Below are 22,864 nucleotides of genomic sequence, written 5' to 3' on the forward strand. Positions count from 1 at the left end.
GACTTCTGAGAGTAACTCAAGACCTGGCTTTTGGACTGATCACACCTTAGCAGCAAGAGCCTAGCACCTGGACACCCTAGCTGCTAAGTAGACTAGCACCTCAAATCCCAGCTGCTTGATTGATTGCTTTCACCTCTACTAGAGTTAGCCTGAGTCTGCCATGTCCATTCTAGCATCATTCGCCTCTATCAGGGGTAGCCTGAACCTAGGTAGTACATTCTAACCCCATTTGACTCTCCCTGAACTAGCCAAACACAATCTAGTCCATTCAAACCCCATTTGCCTCTACCTGAGCGAGCTTGACCCTACTCAGTTTTGTTCCAACCCCATTCACATCCACTAGAAATAGCGTGGCCGTGCCCCGCCCACTCCCCTCTGACCCCACTCGCCTCTATTAGATCCAGCTTAACCACGCCCAGTCCATCCTAACCCTATTCACTTTCAACAAATCCAGCCTGACGCGCCTCAACCCTCCCCGACTGTTCACTTCTAACCCTGTTCACCTCTTCTAGAACCAGCCCAGCCTTGCTCTCTCCTCCCGAAACCATTCATATTCACCTGATTCAACCCGACCCCGCCCAGTCCATCCTAACCTCTAACCCCCTTCATACTCACTTGATCCAGCCTGGCCACGTCCAGTTCACCCTAACCATATTTTCATCTAATGTAATGTAATGTAAATTGATACTTGTATAGCGCACTACTCACCCGCAAGGGTCTCAAGGCGCTTGTACGAATACCGCTGTGGAACCCCTCCTGGCTTTCCCTGTGAGGTGTCCACTCCTGGGCACCGCCAAGGTGAAGCCAGGCATCCCCGCACTGTTGGGGCCGTTGTGGAGATTAAGCAAGCTATTGCCCAGAGTTGCAGAGTGGGACCCATGATTAGACTAGGCACTGAGGCGAGAATTATCAGGTCCGAGGAAACTGAGCCCAAGACCCGCCGAGGTGTGAATTGAACCCTGGTCCCGGGATAGACCTCTGCATCAGGGTCTGCCGCTCGAACCATTGAGCCACACTTCTCCACGTCTACCAGTTAATACCTGACCCAGCCCACTCCACTTTAAACCCATTTTTAAGCTCCAGGTGCAACCGGGCCCCATGCAGTCTACCCTAAACCCATTCACGTCCATCAAGTCCACCTGGCCCGCCTTGATACAACCTGGCACTGCCCAGTTCTTCCTCACCCATTCATGTCCACCAGATGCGGTCTGACCCTGCCCAGCCCATTCTAACCCTCTTCTACTCTATTATATCCAACCCGACCCCATTCAGTCTGCCCTGAGCCCATTCACATCCACTACGTCAGGCCAGGCCCACCTAGTCCACCCTAAGCCCATTCTTATCCACCGGAACAAGCATTGTCAACTTAACCCATTCACAACTACTAGACCTACCCTGGCCCCGGCCAGTGAACCCTGATCTATTCTGGCCCCGCCCAGTCCACAACAGCCCCATTCATATGGACAAGTTCCATACTGGCCACTCCCAGTCCACCCTAACTCCATTCATATATACCAGTTCCACCCTAACCCCATTCATATCCATCCCCAGTCCACCCTAACTCCATTCATATCCACCAGATCCACCCTAACCCCATTCATATCCAGCAGATCCGGCCTGACTCCGCCCAGTCCACCCTAACCCCATTCATATCCACCAGTTCCACCCTAACCCCATTCATATATACCAGATCCACCCTAACCCCATTCATATCCACCAGATCCACCCTAACCCCATTCATATATACCAGATCCACCCTAACCCCATTCATATCCACCAGATCCACCCTAACCCCATTCATATCCAGCAGATCCGGCCTGACTCCGCCCAGTCCACCCTAACCCCATTCATATCCACCAGTTCCACCCTAACCCCATTCATATATACCAGATCCACCCTAACCCCATTCATATCCACCAGATCCACCCTAACCCCATTCATATATACCAGATCCACCCTAACCCCATTCATATCCACCAGATCCACCCTAACCCCATTCATATATACCAGATCCACCCTAACCCCATTCATATCCACCAGATCCACCCTAACCCCATTCATATCCACCAGATCCACCCTAACCCCATTCATATATACCAGATCCACCCTAACCCCATTCATATCCACCAGATCCACCCTAACCCCATTCATATATACCAGATCCACCCTAACCCCATTCATATCCACCAGATCCACCCTAACCTCATTCATATCCACCAGATCCACCCTAACCCCATTCATATATACCAGATCCACCCTAACCCCATTCATATCCACCAGATCCACCCTAACCCCATTCATATCCACCAGATCCACCCTAACCCCATTCATATATACCAGATCCACCCTAACCCCATTCATATCCACCAGATTCCTTGGCCCCGCCCACCCATCCTCACCTGTGCATCCTTCAGCAACATGAAGCCGTGGACAGAAAGCTCCTGCGCTTTTTTTGACAGAATGACATTTGCAGAGAAGCAAAAGTTCCCCGTCCAGTCCTTTCCCCTTTCTAGTTCCGCTTCCAGAACAGGAAGTGGCGGCCGGGACTCCCCGCAGGTAGTCCGAGGAGCAAACTCCGAGCCAAGCATGAAAAATCAAAGTTTTTCAAAAAACCCAGGCCATGGCGCCAAGCCAGGTAAAGGCCCCTGTCCTTTCAATGGCGCGCGTGCGGGGTCTGACAGGGGGTTAACAGAGACAGGCAGGTGCTCAGGAACACACATGAGGTGTGTGGTGTCGGTGATTTTCTGACTGCGGTTTTGTTGTTGTTGTTGCAATTTTTTATAGCGTGAACTGAAGGTGTCAGAGCGCTTTACATAGCACCAGTGAGACTTGTCATACTCCTGAGGCTGAAAGCCGGGAGAACAATTGTGCTGCTGTTTTGTTTTAACTGTGTTTTTCATTGCTCATTTTAAAACTCACCACCTCCCCCCCCCCCCCCCCCCCAGCACTTACATCTTGGGACAGGGCATTTCCTGGAGCAGACGCGCAGCGGACTCTAGCGCTGACACGCAGCTCAGGGTAATTTTGCCGCCATATCCCCAGCCACGCACAAGCCACGCCTACTCTAGCGAGGCCACGCCCCTTTTTCCTCCCTACTCGCTTCTATATAACTATGTGCCTCTCAAGGACGCGCAGCGGACAAAGCAGCGGGCGCGCCGTTTGCGCGCCTAAGGCAAGCCCGTCTGCGCCCGTCCGCGCCTGGACGGGCCCAGGGACCAGGCAGAATGGAGAAATTACCAGGTACACCTCCTGTGAACTTCGTGCTTTACAGAATTTTGGTCCATCCTACCTTGATTCTATAACATACGCTCGTCTAAAGGCTAATAACATCTACCCCCATCATTTGATGCAGGAGCCGTATCCTACTTTACCTCAAAGTTCTAACTCTACCAATCTTTCTCTAAGTCCTAATGCTCAGACCCTCCGTTGTTTATATCTTAACACCAGATCTCTGGTAAAACATCAATTAGATATCTTCCTATTACTTAAATCGGATAGGCCAGACATATTGCTTGTCTCCGAAACCTGGCTCACCGCAGACTCCTTACCGGATATTCTTACAGCCTTCCCGGCAGATTATTACATCCTGTCAGCAAACAGAAAATCAGGAAAATCTGGTGGTGGCGTCGCAGCCATCATTCATAAAGACCATACGTTCACCACCTTATCTTTTTTAGACTTACCAGACACTGAAAACCTGGTAATTAAATTGGATACTGACATGGGAACTATGGTACTGGTATTGATTTATCGCCCACCTATGCCCAAGCCTACTTTCCCAGTCTCCCTATCTGAGCAACTGGCCGGTCTGGTCATTGATTATGATAAGGTCATGTTAATAGGGGATTTAAACTATTGGTATAATAACCTGGAAGCAGGACCTTATGCCTCGGAACTTTTTGAGCTTCTCTCCAACCTGAATTTTCATCAACAAGTCCTGATCCCCACCCATGAAAAAGGTCACATCCTGGACCGATTTGGTCTTATAATACTCCTACCTCCAGTCCTACGGCCTCACCCTGTATATGGTCTGACCACCATTTGCTGCAATTTTCCATCACCTCTCAGGGTAACTTAAAAAACCCTGTGCCCATGGGAGGGTTAGCCAGGAAATGGAGATCTTTAAACACCCAAGATTTCATATCTACCTTGACTAATTCTCTCCCGGCTCATGATCCGGACATTAATCTGTTGGATAAAGCATTCACTGATTGGCTTTCTTCTGCCTGTGACGTACATGTCCCCCTAACCAAGTTCTCCCGTGCTCGCCGTATGGACGCCCATAGGTGGTTTTCCAAAGACCTAAAAAATCAAAAATTAGAGCTCCGCCAACTAGAAAGAAAATGGAGGCAGGGTTATCATGACAAAGATAGACGGTCATTCACGACAGCTCGTAGGAATTACAAGAGCTCCATCTTATCTGCTAAAGCAGCCTTCTTCTCAGAAAAAATCTCCAAGGCTCAAAATAAATCGAGAGAAATCTTTAGAGTCGTAAACGATCTATTCAATGATACCAGAACTTCTCCTTCTCAACCCCCAACTCAACTGATGTGTAATCAGCTTAACGATTTCTTTAAGGAGAAGATTGATATAATAAAGGCTAGTATTCAAACTACTCATGTCACGGTAGCCAGTGAGGAAATCTGTAGATACCCACACAACCTTTGGTCTATCCCCCCTATCGACCTACCCAAATTGATGGAGTTAATGAACCGTGTAAAGTCTGGGTCTCCCAATGACCCCTGTCCCCCGCATATACTGAAGGAAGTCTACTCAACACTCCCTCATGGAATACTCCTCCTCCTGAACAGATCCTTATCACAAGGAATAGTCCCCAACTCATTTAAAAATGCTATTTTAGTCCCATTAATCAAGAAACCGGGTGCTGATCTATCTATTCTATCAAACTATCGCCCCATATCTCTCCTGCCGTTTGGTGCTAAGCTGCTCGAAGCCCATGTGGCTAGCTGTATCTCTAACTTCATAGAGACATCTGAGTACCTGGAGCCAAACCAAGCCGGATTCCGCCAGGCTCACTCTACCGAGGCGGTGATCCTTGCTGTCCTGGATACTCTAAGGTCCAACGCCGATAACGGCACACATCAGGCACTGGTACTCCTGGATCTGTCTGCCGCGTTCGACACGGTGGATCATACCATCTTATTACACCGTGTCGAACAAGCCGGCCTCAGCGGCTTGGCTCTTGGCTGGATCAAGTCCTTTCTGAAGGACTGATCCCAGTCAGTTAAGCTGGAGAACTTTATGGCACCTAAACTCCCCACTACCTGCGGCGTACCGCAGGGCTCATCATTATCTCCCCTCCTTTTTAACTTATACCTTAAACCACTGCTGCAATCCCTAAAAAATAGAAAAGTCACTATTTACAATTATGTGGATGACCTGCAGCTGGTATTCCCTTTAAACTCAACGGATTCTGTTGAAGAATTCCAGACCACTATGCTGCACATTCAGGGTTGGATGGACGAAAAACATCTAAAGCTCAACCCTGGAAAGACCGAGTTGGTACTCCCAGGTAATAGTGCAATGAGTTGGGGTCCTCACTTTTGGCCGACCTCGATGGGGTCCCCTCCAAATCCTTCTCAGTCGGTGAAGAGCCTCTGGGTCACTCTTAACTCCGACCTCTCACTGAAAAGTCAGGTCGGAACAGTGATCTCCTCCAGCCTCTTCCAATTACGAAAGATCAAGAAAATTGCCCATCTATTGACACACTCTGCTCTTATCCAGGTGGTAATCGCCTTGGTTCTTTCCCGACTAGACTTTTCCAACTCCATATATCTGGGCCTCCCTCTTGCTCTTTCCAAACGCCTGCAGATTGTCCAAAACCAAGCTGCTAGATTAATATTCAAAAGCAATCGCAGGAATTCGGCGAAACCTCTGCTAGCCTCTCTTCATTGGCTTCCTATTGCTCACCGGATCACCTTCAAAGCGGGATGCTTAGTTCACAAGGCCCTCTATGGCAAAAGCCCAAGGTTCATTAATCATCTAATAAATAAATACGAACCGACCCGTAACCTTCGTTCTGCCCACCAGTCCCTCCTTACGCTGCCATTGTACAAAAGGAAACGACTGGGCGGATGCCGATTCGCTTACCTTGCCCCTAAGATATGGAACTCCTTCCCCCTGTCACTCCGGACCTGCACTAAACTGGCGGAGTTCAGGGGTGCTCTGAAGACCTGGTTATTCAAGCAAGCGCGCGGTTAGGCTATTATTTTACCACCTGTCTCACTTTAGCGCCATGAAACCTCTGGGTGACCGTGCGCTTGATAAATTCCGAATAACATAACATAACCAGTTGCATTACAGACGGACACATTCATTTCCAGCCACCGGGAGATTAAGAGATTTACCCAGAATCATGGGGTGTTTGATCCTCCCTCCAGACTCGAACCTGGTCCCCCACACTCCTGGATGTGCCCCTGGTCTTGGTGGTCTAAGCAGGGTGCGTCTCTGCTCAGCAGCAATCCAACCAGTTTACGTAATTGAAGACACCATGACACCTGCTCAGCAGCAATCCAAGCAGCTCACACCCTTGGGGACACCATGCCACAAGTAGCAATCCAAGCAGCTCACATCCACAAACACTCCAAGCCCGAACACCCCATCAGCAGCAATCTAACCAGTTTACACCCCTGAAGACACTGTGACAGACCACCTCTACAGCTGCAATCCAACCAGCCCACATCCACAATTATGCCTTGCCAGATCACCCCATCAGCAGGAATCATGCCAGCTCACATCCTTGTAGGCACCATGAGAGAACACCCCATCAGCAGCAACCCAGCCAACTCGCTTCCTTCCACAGTCCATGACGGACCCCCCACACGCATTAAACCCACACACAGCTATAAGCAACAGAAAGGTGACCAGTCAACCCTTGCAGAGGGCCTTCCACTGCGCTGCAACCCCTGTTGCTGCATCGATATTCACTTTCTGCACAGTTTGAGCTGGAAACATTGTTTTCTTGTTGTTAAAATCTTCAAATTATGCAGCAGACAATGGTTTATGTGGCAAAGGTGGCAGAGCTATAATTATGTGGCGGCGCATTCGAGCGCATAATTCCAGTGGCCCTGGTTATAGCAGAACAATCCAATGCAGAATGGCCCCTGCGCTACCTGCTGGCAGAAGTGACACAGTCACAGACATCAGGTCAACAGTCTGGGCCCTGGGGTCCTGGCACGTGGCCGCAGGAGGCCCCCTCCGCTCCCAGGGAGGCGCCCTCGCCCCCCTAGCAGGCACAGCTGCTGCAATCCAGAGCAGATGTGGCCCCCACCTCTCCGAGGACCCGGCATCTCTGCACGGACTCTGCACGCACTTGCACACTTAGACACACTCAGGCGAGTTCCTCTCTCGCGGCTGCAGTGCCTGGGATCGGGCACCAGTATTTGCATACTCATTTGCATATGTCCCGCAAGCACTGGAAGCAAGCTGTGTCCTGCTGTAAACAGTTGTGGTGTTGTATTTCAGAGGCCTCTGCTGGGACCCACAATCTTCGGCCCTATTCGAGGGACTTGGCTGTGCCCGCCTCGAAGGAGTTTTAATAAAATATAGCGCCTGACGTGTGATGATATCCGTGTAGCGCCCACTACGAAATCAGCTGTCAGTGTTGCACGATTGGGGCACTATTAGTGCCTCGGGGGTCATCTATTTAATGTGTGCGCTCGTGACAGCATGAAGAGGCGGGCAAACATCCTTACATATGAAAAAATATATATATAAACTACCCCAGAGTCCCAGAATTTCAGTGTCTGAGCCTGGTGTGAAGTTAATATAAACTCGGGTGTGAAGTGTGTTGTTTTGTCTTTTTATAGAACAGGAGCCATTTTAAATCAAACTCAGTTTACTTCCACGCGGACTTACACAACCCACCACACTAACTCTCCAGAATCGCCTCTAAACACGGGACACACTCCCAAATAAAATCACACAACCACGCGCCAATAAACAGTCACTGTTAAAGGTTGGCGCTGGGTGTTAAGCACAAAAAACGCCAACATGAAGACAGCGCACTGATGCCATGAAAATTATTAAAAGCGCCATGCGAAGCTATAATAACATCATACTCAGGGAACTACCGAGTGATGAGAGATGTGTTAAGGGCCAAATAGTCACCCCCCCTGTGCTTGTGGAGAAGCGTGGCTCAGTGGTTAGAGGCGGCAGACCCGGAAGCTGAGATCAGCCGTGGACCAGGGTTCGATTCCCTGCCTCGGCGGGTCTCGGGCTCAAAAATTCCACGGACTTGACAATTCTCGCTCCGGTGCCTACTCGACTCACGGGGTCACACTCTGCGACTCTGGGCAATAGCTTGCTTAATCTCCACTACGGCCCCTCGCGGCGGGATGCCTGGCTTTCACCTTGTGAATACCCTGCCGGGGTATCTCACAGGGGAATACCAGGACGGGTTCCCTAAGCAAGCGCCTTGAGACCCCTGGGTGATTTGTGCGCTATATAAATCGAAATACATTTACATTTACATTTACTTGTGATCGCATCGACACGCCCATCAGTTATTGGCTGGGTTTCGGGCGACCTGAAGCGTTGTAAGAGGGGTGAGCAGGTACCCGCCGCTCCTTCTCTGTAGACTTGACCCGAATGGGGTCTAGTCCCGGCGCGTGAGGTCACACCCAGGCAGAGGTCACCCCACAACTCCTGCGCACTGAGGGTCACTGCAGGAGCTGTGTTAGTAATTGTGAACGACCTCCTAGGGCTCAATGTAAACATGTAAGCGCTAAGGGGCAGATTTACAAGGCCCTTGCGCCACTTTTGCGTCACTTTTTTCATGTTAAAAAAATGACGCAAATGTGGCGCTAGGGCCTTGTAAATAGGCCCACTAAGTTTCTTCTTCTACACCAAGATGACTGAGTTATATAACCAGAGGCCGGCCCCCTCCCCCCACTACACGCACACACACACCCTAGTTTTACAATCATAACGTACTTTCTGGATAGCGCTACAAACTTGCTTCCATTGTCGGGCGGCTTCGTAGCTCTGTAAACACAGGTATTACCATTACCCTACTTGGTCTTATCAACTTATGATGGATGAAAGGCTGAGTCAGCCCATCCTTATTCGAACGTGTGAAAGCTTTTGTGCCACGTTCGCACAAACCCGAAACCAAAATTAAACAGGAAAGTATAACAGACGAAATAAGGCACGAGCATGTCATGGTATAAAGGCGTGTGACACTCACCAGTCCAATGCTCTGTGCTTCAAGTGCTGGGCGAGGAGGCAGCGGCCCAGGGCGCAGGGTCACGCGTGGGGTGGAGCACGCAGGCTGGGGTGCCTTGAGCAGTCAGTCCTGAGGGGAAGTGTTCGGTCCTGAATGAACAGGACTTGTAGAACAGACTCCGCGGCACTGCGCAGCGCTATGCTGAAATGCGTGGTCCTGGGGTGGAGTCTGCAGTGCTGAGGAACACTGTCGTTTTATGATAAAGTGAACTGTCCTTGTGTTAAGTGCACAGCCCTATGCTGAAAGGCGTGGTCCTGGGGCAGAGAGCCCAGTGCTGAGGGAAATTGTGTCGTTTCACAACAAAGTGAGCTGCCCTTGTGTGAAATGCACAGCCGTATGATGAAATGCGTGGCCCTGGGGTGGAGTGTCCAGTCCTGAGGTAAAGTGTCCAGGGTTTAGGGAAAATGTGTCGTTTCACAATAAAGTGAGCTGTCCTTGTGTGAAATGCACAGCCGTATGATGAAATGCGTGGCCCTGGGTTGAGTGTACAGCCCTGGGATGAAGTGGAGTGAGCAGGCCTGGGTTAAAGTGCACAGCCAGGGGGGGAAGTGAGTGTCCTTCGATGGAGTGCGCTCTTCTAGATCGAAGTGCAGGGCCCGGGCCCGAAGTGCGCCGTGTTTCAAGGGAGTGTGCAGACCTAGTTGGAGGGCGCAGCCGGGGCCCTCGCCCTTGAGTGCGCAGTCCTTGCCGTTGATGCGCAAGTTTTGGGGCGAAGTGCTTAGTACTTGGCTTAAGTGGTCAGTCCTGGGATGGAGTACAAGGCCAGGGCGAAGTGTGCAATCCTGGAGTGAAGTGCGCAGTAGTGGAATGAAGTGTCCTATCACGGAGTGAAGGGCAAGACCTCAGCCAAAGTGCTTGGTCCTGTTAAAGTGCACGGCCTGGGCTGCTGGGCTGAAGTGCGCAATACTGCCGCTGAGTGCAAGTTCTGGGGCGAAGTGCACAGTTCTGGACTGAAGTGCGCTATCGGTCCTGGGCTGAAGTGCGCAGTCGGTCCTGGGCTGAAGTGCGCAGTCGGTCCTGGGCTGAAGTGCGCAGTCGTTGCTGAAGTGCGCAGTCGGTCCTGGGCTGAAGTGCGCAGTCGTTCCTTGGCTGAAGTGCGCAGTCGGTCGTGGCCTGAAGTGCGTAGGTGGGCTGTCAGTATTGAAGTAAAGTGCGCGATGTCCCGGCGTGGACTGCAAGTCTGACTCCCGGGCTGAAGTGCGCAGTCCTGGCGCAGTCTTGAAGTGCGCAGTACTAGAGGTTTGCTGCACAGTTGTGGAGATAAGTGCTGAGCCCGTGGACGAAGTGCTCACTCCTAGGCGACAAGCACCTGCTGGGCTAAGGTTTCAGTCATGGGCTAAAGTGAGCACTTGTTAAGTGTGTAGTTGTGCGGTGAAGACACAATCCGCGTCTAACGTGCGTTGGGGCACAACACACGGACTGAAGTGCGCAGCTGAGAGGGTGTAGTGCGCAGTTATGGGATAAAGTGCTCAGTCCTTGCTTAATATCCTAAATCCCGGAGCGAAGAACAAGTCTGGGGCAGCTGTGGGCTGAAGTAGACAGGAGTGGGCGAAGAGAGCAGGCGTGAAGCATGCGGCCACTGGGTGGACTGTGCAGGTGGGCGGTGAAGTGCGCAACCCTTGACTGGAGTGTGGTGAAGTGCAACGCCCGGACTGAAGTGCCACTTGTGACGGCGCAGTGCCCAGTTGCTGAATGAATGGCACAGTCCTTCGCCGAAGTGAGTAATTGTTAGCCGAAGTGTACAGTCAAGAAGTGCGCAGTGGGGTAAAGTGAACAATCCTTGGCCGAAGTGCGGAGTCGTGAAGCGCGCTGTCTTGAGGCGAAGTGAGCAATCCTTAGCCAAAGTGCGCAGTCGTGAAGTTCCGAGTCTTGGGGTGAAGTGAGCAGCCCTTGGCCGCAGTGCCGAGTCTTGGGGTGAAGTGAGCAGCCCTTGGCCGCAGTGCCGAGTCTTGGGGTGAAGTGAGCAGCCCTTGGCCGAAGTGCCGAGTCTTGGGGTGAAGTGAGCAGCCCTTGACCGCAGTGCCGAGTCTTGGGGTGAAGTGAGCAGCCCTTGGCCACTTCACCCCGAGTCTTGGGGTGAAGTGAGCAGCCCTTGGCCGCAGTGCCGAGTCTTGGGGTGAAGTGAGCAGCCCTTAGCCGAAGTGCCGAGTCTTGGGGTGAAGTGAGCAGCCCTTGGCCTTAGTGCCGAGTCTTGATGCGAAGTGAGCAACCCTTGGCCGATGTTCCGAGTCTTAATGCGAAGTGAGCAGCCCTTGGCTGAAGTGCCGAGTCTTTGGGGTGCTGTGAGCAACCCTTGGCCGAAGTGCCGAGTCTTGGGGTGAAGAGAGCAACCCTTGGCCGAAGTGCCGAGTCTTGTTGTGAAGTGAGCAGCCCTTGGCCGAAGTGCCGAGTCTTGGGGTGAAGTGAGCAGCCCTTGGCAGAAGTGCCGAGTCTTGGGGTGAAGTGAGCAACCCTTGGCCGAAGTGCCGAGTCTTGGGGTGAAGTGAGCAACCCTTGGCCGAAGTGCCGAGTCTTGGGGTGAAGTGAGCAACCCTTGGCCGAAGTGCCGAGTCTTGGGGTGAAGTGAGCAGCCCTTGGCCGAAGTGCCGAGTCTTGGGGTGAAGTGAGCAGCCCTTGGCCGAAGTGCCGAGTCTTGGGGTGAAGTGAGCAGCCCTTGGCCGAAGTGCCGAGTCTTGGGGTGAAGTGAGCAGCCCTTAGCCGAAGTGCCGAGTCTTGGGGTGAAGTGAGCAGCCCTTGGCCGAAGTGCCGAGTCTTTGGGGTGAAGTGAGCAGCCCTTGGCCGAAGTGCCGAGTCTTTGGGGTGAAGTGAGCAGCCCTTGGCCGAAGTGCCGAGTCTTGGGGTGGGGTACACGTCCAGGGTCCTGCCGTGAACCTGCTGCTCCCCCCTGCCAGGATATCTTTGCCTCCCTCCGGCTCTGCCTGGGCCTCTACACGCACTTCTGTTTTTCGACCCACCGTTGATTTTTCAATCTGATTACTTGTGTCAAAATCTGTCGACCAATGGCGAGGCGCGGAGTTGGCGGTATTTGCTTATCAAAACTTCCCAGGCCTGTGCAACTGAGCGCCTCGTCTCGTAACCGCACAGACGAGACCTGTCCTCCGCCTCTGGGCGCAACCTTGTGCAGGTCGGCACTAACAGTAGAAATATGGGTCTACATAAACATTCACACACTCTAGTGCTTTGTAAAGTGCCGCTTCCGAGCGCTAGCTCACTAGGCAGGCAGATGGAAGTCCGACCCATGAGTAGAGGGGTCTCCAGCTGGTGCGGTCGGACCCCCACAGAGAGGTCGGAGGCTGGACACAGTCATATCGGTCTCTGTGCACCAACCAGCAGTGCTTTGAAGCAGGCTAAGCTGTCAATCCGAAGCACTATTTTATTGTATTGTAAGTTACATTTATATAGCGCTTACTACCCCTGACGAGGCGTCAAATCGTTTTTTGGGTGAGTAGCACGCTACTCTGGGGCCCATAAAGGATTAGTGGTGAATAAGTATAGTGAAATATGAAAGTAATTTGAGTGGTGGGTAATAATAATATAGTTCAAGTTCAAGTTCTAGCATTTATATAGCGCACTACTCACCCAGAGGGTCTCAAGGCGCTTGGGGAGGGGGTTCATTATTTGTCGAATAGCCAGGTTTTAAGTTCTTTTCTGAAGGAGAAGTGGTTTTAAGTAAGGCGGAGGTGAGAGGGGAGTGAGTTCCAGGACTTGGCAGCCAGGAAGGAGAAGGATCTGCCACCCATGGTGGATTTTCGGATGCGCGGGACTGTGGCGAGGGCTTGATTGGACGATCTTAGTTGGCGGGTGGGTTTGTAGAAGGATAGTCGAGAGTTGAGGCATTCGGGTCCTATGTTGTAGAGGGCCTTGTGTGCGTGGGTGAGAAGACGGAACGTAATTCTTTTGTTGACGGGAAGCCAGTGGAGCCAGTGGATATAATAATAATAATACAATCTTTATATATACAATCTTTTTTTTGTGTTTAAAAGTTTTTATTGAATTTTCAGGAAAAAGAAACAAACAAGCAGGCAGAAAGAAAAAAAAGGTAAAAGCATTCATGAAAATATGAAACATATTACAAATAATAAGCAAGCAAGTAATATACAAAAACTGTATGCGCATAAACAGGAAAGAAAAAGAAGAAAACACGAAAAGAAGAGATAGAAAGATCTAAAATTGTATATAGAGAATTAGTGTAAGGGAGCATGTGTAGAAAGATATGTTGTAAAGGGTAGCCAAGGAATATATACAACCTTTATTCGGCATATAAAAATACCATAGAAGAGTGGTGGGTATGTTAGTCAGTTATTTGGATTGAGAGGGATACAAGAGGGAAAAAGGTTTGCATTTATATAGCGCTTGCTACCCTTGATGGGGTGTTGAAGTGCTTTTCTCGGCGAGTAGTACAGTACTCCGGAGCCCATAAAGGATTAGTTGTGAATTAGCATAGTGAAATATGAAAGTCATTTCTGTGGTGGTATGCTAGAGCCAATAGAAAAGGCTGACCTATCTTCTCGGCACCCAGCCTGCCCGGCCTGCGTACTGATTAACCAGCTGTGCTCCCTTAGTCCTGAGGCTCTTGCGCCCTGATCCTTTGGGGTCTCCCAGACTTACCTGTAAGTTCCTTGTGCAGCTTGTTTTGAGGTGGCCCCCTTTCTTCGTAGCACACCATCTACCAACGACCTGAGCACCATGCTCCCGGCCGAAGCCGGGATTCTTCTGACGATCCACCTGTGGAACATTGGAACTTGGCCCGCTGCTACCTTAAACCATGAGGTGAACCCCTAGAACCATCGGTAAGATTTTATAAACATTTCTGTATTTTCTCCACAGACTTTCATTGTGCGTAATTGCGTACAACAGTAAATTATTTTCCGACCTTTGAAAATTCATAACTAAAAATGTTCTTACCTGTGAACAAAGTTCTTGGTCTTAAAAATGATATAAAATCTGTGTTATTTTTGCAAATTGATCTTGGATTTATTCTTGAGTGAGTGTCTCATTTATTGCCTCTGTGAGTACAGCGAATGATTAGCACTACCCTCTGATAAGCCTACCTGCTCGCCCAACCTACCACAAATAGAGTTTTAATATTATCTACTTTTTCCTCTGTAAACCAATTGGGGATCCATTGGACTCTCTGCACAGTGTACTTCATTTTAGTACACTATATAGAGAGCCAGATTCCTACACTCCCTCACCCTCAGGAGTAGCTGTCTTGGAGCAGGCAGGGGGAAGGAATGCAAGTGTCTTCAGTCCCAGGTCTGTATTGGACTCCAAGCCGCCTTTCACAAAGCCAGCCGCCATTTTGAAGGCACAAACAGAACTGTAAAGTCCAATGGACAGCACCATACACTCAGCCTGGTGCCCTCACAGCCCTGACACTCATCTACAGTCATACACATATATCTCGCTCATGTTATTGAGGTAAAGGAACCCGGTTAAGGAAAATAAACAGACCTTTAGAACAGGGGAAGCAGAATTATGCTGCCAACATTGTCAGTCTCGAGAGAAGTCCTAGAAAATGAAGCCCCTACTTAAATTCCTGTACGTCTTACAGAACACTCCATTCGAGGTCCCTGTTGGACAGGCCCCATGAAGGGCTCGCTCCCCCCCGCATGACAGGGCCCTGGTACCGGCCTTCCAGGTACTACCCGCAGAAGCAACCCCCAACCCGTCCCCCATGGGACGTCTGCTCCTGGGAATCCCTGTGTCCCTGGCCTGGGCCACCGTCAGCACCCTTGCCCGGGCCAGCCGCCATCTTAGACACTGCGCCACGAGGCCGCGTGGCCTCAGCTCGACCCCAACCCCGGGCCTGGCCAGGCCCCGACATCCCGGCACCACCATCCACCCAGGCGGTGAACGGACCACTTGGCAGGTCAATGGGAGTAAGAAGTGTCGATGGCTCTCTCCCGCCAGGTGCCGATCACCCCCAGCCTCCCCGGGCGCTGGCTCCACCCCCCTGCTGGGTGTCTGGACTCCCTCATCCCGGACCTCCCGACCTCCAAGAGCGAGGGTCCGGACATCAAAGAGCACCAGACCTATAACTGAGGCAGCCCCAGAACAGGAAGGCAGTTGTATCCTGGAGTCGAGAGACACCGCGACAAACTCATCCTTGACGGACTGCTGGCGCTGCCGCAGCCCTGCCTTGTGAACTATTGTCCTGCCTGCTGGCGCTGCCGCGGCCTTCTGCAACCTTCATCTTCGTGGGACCTGCTGGCGCTGCCGCGGTCCGTTGTAACTTCCATCTTCGTGGGACCTGCTGGCGCTGCCGCGGCCCGTTGTAACTTCCATCTTCGTGGGACCTGCTGGCGCTGCCGCGGCCCGTTGCAACTTCCATCTTCGTGGGACCTGCTGGCGCTGCCGCGGCCCGTTGTAACATTCATCCTCGTTGGGACCTGCTGGCGCTGCCGCGGCCCGTTGCCACCTACGATCTCTTCGGGACCTGCTGGCGCTGCCGCGGTCCGACCCGTCTGAACACCGAGCTCGAGGATTGTGAGCTATCACCGTTCCACCGCCGTACCTACGGGTACCAAGACTATCCCGCTACCTCCTTTTTCCTACTAGAGACTAGAGCTGAGAGGACCCCCGTGTCCTGATCTCCTTGTATCATACTACCTCATTTCAAGAACTGCCTATAAAAGGTATTAATCTGATCTTCGTGTGGTGTCCATCTGTGGGGGGGAAGTTACCTGTCTGTGCGATCGCTGGAGACGGTCCTCACTGGAGGCCTCTCCCCTTGTGCTCGGCCGACCCTCCAGGTCCCCGTCTAACATTGGTGGCCAGCGGCGCGATCCGAACCAACGCGTACCGTACAGACAGTAACTTACCCTACGACTAAAACCACAATGACGACCAAAGAGAACGGATCGGCAGAGAAGTTCCAGATGGAAAAGCTGGAAGAATACAACCACCAAGAGCTCAAACAACATGGACTTAGGCATTGCTACCACCGGGCTAAGCACGAAAGAAGACTTCAAAAACGCCCTATAGGCCTGGACAGAGACGAATACCGCCACCCCCCGGGACCCCGAAGCCCCGGAAGTCAACACCACCCTGACGGAAGAACGGAGAACAGGCCCCTCCCGAGAAGAGATCCAGGAGCGGGAAAAAAATAGACTACACGAGTTAGACTTGGCACGGCTCAAATTAGACGGAGAATTGAAGCTGGCGGAACAAAAAATAAACTTAGAACACTTACGGCTCAGAGAAGAGCGAGAGGAAAAACAGAGACAGAGGGATCTCGAAGAAAAAAGACTGGCGTACGAACACGAGTGCAAACTAGCAGAGATAGAAATACGCAAACTGAACAAAAACCTAGGGGTGCCCGAGTCACCGCGCTCCCCGGGTACTACCGAGCAGAAGGTCCACATCCCCAAGGATGTGGTCCGAGAATACCACCGAAACGACGACATACAGCAGTGGTTCAAGGCCTATGAGATCGCCATGACTGCCCACAGGGTCGCTCGAAGTGACTGGGGAGCCGGGTTATGGGGGAGATTCGTCAATGAGGGCCGTGATGCCCTGCTGCAGCTTCCGGACCATCAAATGACGTCCTATGACCACATGAAGGCCGCCCTCCTCAGTCGATATGGGCTTACGCCCGAAATGTACCGCCAGAGGTTCCGCAACTGCACCCGGATCCCAGGCACAACTTGGTTGGAATACGTGAACTATTTCAGCCGGGCCTTCGAGGGATGGATCAAGGGTAACAACGTAACCACTTACGAACAACTCTTCAATCTCATTGTGTGGGAGCACCTCTCCAACAACTGTTTCGTCGAGCTCAGGCAGCACCTCCTCGACAGTAAATTGACTGAACCACGGCAGCTCGCCACCGAGGCGGATCGGTGGGAGAGCACCCGAGTGGCCCGGAGTGGGCCGAACGAGCAGAACAGAACCAACCAAGGTCATCACCGTCCCCGGGGAGGAGGAGGAGGACAGGGCCGGGGCAGAGATGCTGTCCCAGTTGCTCCCGCTAACACCACCCCGCCCCCAGCAGGCCGGGGAAACCCCCCGATGCGCCCGGGGTTCCGAGCCAACGTGACATGTCATCGATGCCAGCGAGTCGGCCACTATGCCAGTGACCCGACCTGCCCGAAGAACCAGGTTCCCGGGCCCCGCCAGGTGGCGGCCGCCGCCCTAGGAGAAGAACAGGTCTCCGAAGACTCTGAAGCATACGAGTCGGAGCAGTTCGAGTGGGAACCCGCCGCCATGACCCTGGCCTGCCTAGGAGGAAGAGACATGGTCCCGCGGACTCCCCTGCCCGCCAACACTCGGAAGTACAGCCAATGGGTGAGCATAAATGGGCGCAAGGCCGAGGCACTGCGTGACACCGGGGCCAGTGTGACGGCCGTCCGTTGTCACCTGGTGACCCCAGAACAAATCCTGCCAAACGTGCTTTGCCCCGTCCGATCGGCAGACAACTCGGAGAGCCTGTGTCGGATGGCCTGCGTCCCCTTCGAATGGGGAGGAGTGTCCGGCATGCTGAAAGTAACTGTCCGCGACGATGCCCCCGTGGACTGCCTCCTGGGGAACGATCTCGAGAGCTCCCCGTGGGCAGCTGTTGAAAGAAGGGAGCATCTGGGGATGTTGGGTCTCCCGGACTGGGCGTGCGTGACCACCCGGTCCATGGCCACCCGCACCATCCCGAGACCAGAAGAACCGGAATGGTCAGCACCTCCGCCCTCGATCGCTCCAGAAGAAGACTTCATCCATACCGACCACCCGGAACCCACCACAGAGGGGTCCGCACAGCCCCCCGAACTTCCCGACCTGGCTCAGTGGCGTCAAGAAGGGGGGCCCACCCAAGAACAATTCCGGCAGGAGCAAAAGACCTGTCCCTCCCTCGAGGGACTGCGACAGCAAGCGCTCGCCCAGGGCCAAGGCGACACCACCGGGGCCCACTGGGTTTATTGGGACAATGACCTCTTGTACAGCGAGCAGAGAATCGCAGAGCTGGGGGCCGGTCGAGTGCTGGTGGTGCCCCTCCACTTCAGAGACTTCCTGTTGAACTTGGCTCATGATGTCCCCCTGGCTGGGCACCTGGGGCAAGACAAGACCTACCACCGCCTGGTGACTCACTTTTTTTGGCCCAAAATGAGAAATGACGTCTCCAACCACTGCCGGTCCTGCCCGACCTGCCAGGCCAGCGGGAAGAGCGGCCGCAAACTCAAGGCACCCCTACAACCATTCCCCGTGGTGACCACCCCGTTCGAGAGGGTGGGAATAGACATTGTGGGGCCCCTGGACCCCCGAACAGCACAAGGGCATCGCTTCATCCTGGTCCTGGTGGACCACGCCACCCGCTATCCTGAGGCGGTCCCCCTTCGTACTATAACAGCCCCAGTAGTGGGTCGAGCCTTAATGGGGATCTTCTCTCGAGTGGGCTTCCCCCGGGAAGTCGTCAGCGACAGGGGTACGAACTTTATCTCAAAGTATATGAAATCCCTCTGGCAGCAGTGCGGGGTCACTTACCGATTCACAACGCCCTATCACCCCCAGGGAAACGGACTGGTCGAGCGGTTCAACCGCACTCTCAAGGGGATGATCTTGGGGCTAGAAGAACCCCTACGCCGCCAGTGGGACATGCTACTACCGTGCCTCCTCTTCGCCTACCGAGAAGTCCCTCGGCTTCAGCCCCTTCGAACTCCTGTACGGACACCCCGTTCGCGGGCCTCTCAGCCTAGTGAAGGAGGAATGGGAAATGGCCCCCCTAAAAACCCCTCCAGACGTCTACAAGTACCTCCTGACCCTCCGCAATCAGACCCGGAAATTCAGGGAGATCGCCAAAGCCAATCTTGAGGCCAGCCAAGAGGACATGAAGAAGTGGTACGATCAACATGCCTCCTCCATCGAGTTCGAACCGGGTCAGCAGGTATGGGTGATGTCCCCCATCGAACCGTGTGCCTTGCAGGACAAATGGACGGGGCCCTTCAAGGTGATCGAGCGCAAGAGTCCCGTCACCTATCTCATCGACCTGGAGTCCCCCCGGAACCCCCTCCGGGTTCTCCACGCCAACAGACTCAAACCCCACTTCGTGCGCTCAGAGCTCAGCCTGCTGATGGCTACCGACAGTGGCGCAGAAGGAGACTCCGAGCCCCTCCCTGACCTGCTGAGGACCCGTGAAAGAGATGGTTCGGTGGACGGGGTCCGACTCTCCGAGGCCCTGACCCCAGAGCAGCGTCAAGATTGTCGGGCCCTCCTGCTGCCGTTCGCAAACCTGTTCTCCCTCGCACCCGGAGTCACCTCCTGCTGCCTGCACGACGTGGACACTGGGGACAGTCCTCCTGTCCGACACCGGGCGTACCGAGTACCGGATCGGGTACGTACATGCATCCAAGAAGAAGTCTCCAAGATGCTCGCCCTCGGGGTCATCGAACCTTCGGACAGTCCCTGGGCCAGCCCGGTCGTCCTGGTCCCCAAGGCCGCGGCCCCGGGCACCACACCGGAGCTCCGATTCTGCATCGATTATCGGGGTCTGAACGCGGTCACCCGAACCGACGCTCACCCTATCCCCCGAGCAGATGAACTAGTCGACCGCATGGGGGCAGCCCGCTACCTAAGCATCTTCGACCTGACAGCGGGCTACTGGCAGATCGGCCTCACCCCCAGGGCCCAAGAACGCTCCGCTTTCTCCACCCCGGATGGGCACTACCATTTCAGAGTGATGCCATTCGGCATGAAGAACGCTCCAGCCACTTTTCAAAGACTGGTGAACCAGGTATTGGCGGGCCTCGAAGAATTCAGCGCCGCCTACCTGGACGACATCGCGGTATACAGCCGCCACTGGACAGACCACCTCCACCACCTCCGAGAGGTCCTGCAGGCCCTCCAACAGGCCGGCCTCACCATCAAGGCCAGCAAGTGCCAAATCGGCCAGGGGTCCGTGACCTACCTCGGACACCAAGTGGGGAGCGGTCTGGTGGCCCCCCTCCAACTCAAGGTAGCTGCCATTCAGTCCTGGCAACCCCCCGAAACACAAACCGAGGTCCGAGCCTTCCTGGGGCTCACCGGATACTACCGGCGGTTCGTGAAGGACTATGGCAGCATTGTGGGGCCCCTCACGGAACTCACGTCTAAGAACCACCCAAAAAGAGTCAACTGGACTCCCGACTGTCAAGCGGCCTTCGAGAAGCTGAAGGCCGCCATGTGCACCGCTCCTGTGCTCCAGGCCCCCGACTACAGCCGCGAGTTCATCGTTCAGACCGATGCCTCCGACCATGGTATTGGGGCCGTCCTCTCCCAACTGAACCCCGAAGGAGTCGACCAACCAGTGGCCTTCATCAGCAGACGCCTACTGCCCCGAGAACAGCGCTGGAGCACCATTGAGCGAGAGGCCTTCGCAGTAGTATGGGCCCTCAAGAAGCTCCGGCCTTACCTCTTCGGAACCCACTTCCGGGTACAAACAGATCATCGGCCCCTGCAATGGCTCATGCAAATGCGGGGGAGAACCCCAAACTATTGCGATGGTCCATCTCCCTGCAGGGGATGGACTTCACTGTAGAGCATCGCCCTGGTCAAGACCACGCCAACGCGGACGGCCTGTCCCGCTTTTTCCGCCTCGACGAGGAAAGTCCCCAAGAGGATGGGTGACTCTCCCCGCCTTCAGCTGGGGGGGACGCATGTTGGACAGGCCCCATGAAGGGCTCGCTCCCCCCCCGCATGACAGGGCCCTGGTACCGGCCTTCCAGGTACTACCCGCAGAAGCAACCCCCAACCCGTCCCCCATGGGACGTCTGCTCCTGGGAATCCCTGTGTCCCTGGCCTGGGCCACCGTCAGCACCCTTGCCCGGGCCAGCCGCCATCTTAGACACTGCGCCACGAGGCCGCGTGGCCTCAGCTCGACCCCAACCCCGGGCCTGGCCAGGCCCCGACATCCCGGCACCACCATCCACCCAGGCGGTGAACGGACCACTTGGCAGGTCAATGGGAGTAAGAAGTGTCGATGGCTCTCTCCCGCCAGGTGCCGATCACCCCCAGCCTCCCCGGGCGCTGGCTCCACCCCCCTGCTGGGTGTCTGGACTCCCTCATCCCGGACCTCCCGACCTCCAAGAGCGAGGGTCCGGACATCAAAGAGCACCAGACCTATAACTGAGGCAGCCCCAGAACAGGAAGGCAGTTGTATCCTGGAGTCGAGAGACACCGCGACGAACTCATCCTTGACGGACTGCTGGCGCTGCCGCAGCCCTGCCTTGTGAACTATTGTCCTGCCTGCTGGCGCTGCCGCGGCCTTCTGCAACCTTCATCTTCGTGGGACCTGCTGGCGCTGCCGCGGTCCGTTGTAACTTCCATCTTCGTGGGACCTGCTGGCGCTGCCGCGGCCCGTTGTAACTTCCATCTTCGTGGGACCTGCTGGCGCTGCCGCGGCCCGTTGCAACTTCCATCTTCGTGGGACCTGCTGGCGCTGCCGCGGCCCGTTGTAACATTCATCCTCGTTGGTACCTGCTGGCGCTGCCGCGGCCCGTTGCCACCTACGACCTCTTCGGGACCTGCTGGCGCTGCCGCGGTCCGACCCGTCCGAACACCGAGCTCGAGGATTGTGAGCGATCACCGTTCCACCGCCGTACCTACGGGTACCAAGACTATCACGCTACCTCCTTTTTCCTACTAGAGACTAGAGCTGAGAGGACCCCCGTGTCCTGATCTCCTTGTATCATACTACCTCATTTCAAGAACTGCCTATAAAAGGTATTAATCTGATCTTCGTGTGGTGTCCATCTGTGGGGAGGAAGTTACCTGTCTGTGCGATCGCTGGAGACGGTCCTCACTGGAGGCCTCTCCCCTTGTGCTCGGCCGACCCTCCAGGTCCCCGTCTAACAGTCCCCGATTGATTCTTTAGGGCAGTAGATGCAGTGACGAGGGACCCTCTCTGGGACGGGGGATCCCCCCGGATAGCACTTGAGACCTAACCAGGAAAACCTATGAAGGGTGAATTGTTCTCCCCAAAACTAAAATTACACTACTGGGCGTCTCAGCTGTTGGTGGCTAATGACTTGGAGCCAGATGTAGGTAATCACATATTATCGATTCATAAATACCGAATTTTACCGACTCGGTATTTAGGAATCGGTAAATGTGATGTAGCTAATGATTCGGTAAATTTGACTGAATCTGTAATATTCGGTATTTACCGAATCGGTAATTCCCATTCAATGAATAGGAATTACTGATTCGGTAAATACCGAATCGGTAATAGGGAGAACATTCACAAGGGTGGCAGGGTGTCGCATCGACACCCTGTTGAACCCCTGAATAGTGCATGGATGAACATGTGGCACACTGCCACATGGCACTGTTAATAAAGCACAAAATTGCTTTTTTAACGGTTTTCGATATTTACCACCAACTTGTAGTTGGTGGTAAATAACGAATCCTTAAATGAGAAATGCACTCACTTGAGTGCTCCCTACTTTAGGGATTCGGTAAATTACTGATTCGGTATCTTAAGGATTTGGTAATTTACCGATTCCTTAAATTACCGATACGGTAAATTATCGAGTTCTTCAATTTGGCCTCCTACATCTGAAAAGCCTAATGACGCAGTCGGTAACGGTCGGTAACACGGTCGGTAACGGCCGAAATTCGGTAATTTTGGCCGTTACCGACCGGTATTAGGCCACC

Source organism: Lissotriton helveticus, chromosome 5_1, assembly GCF_964261635.1.
Source record: "Lissotriton helveticus chromosome 5_1, aLisHel1.1, whole genome shotgun sequence".
Classification (NCBI taxonomy): Eukaryota; Metazoa; Chordata; class Amphibia; order Caudata; family Salamandridae; genus Lissotriton; species Lissotriton helveticus.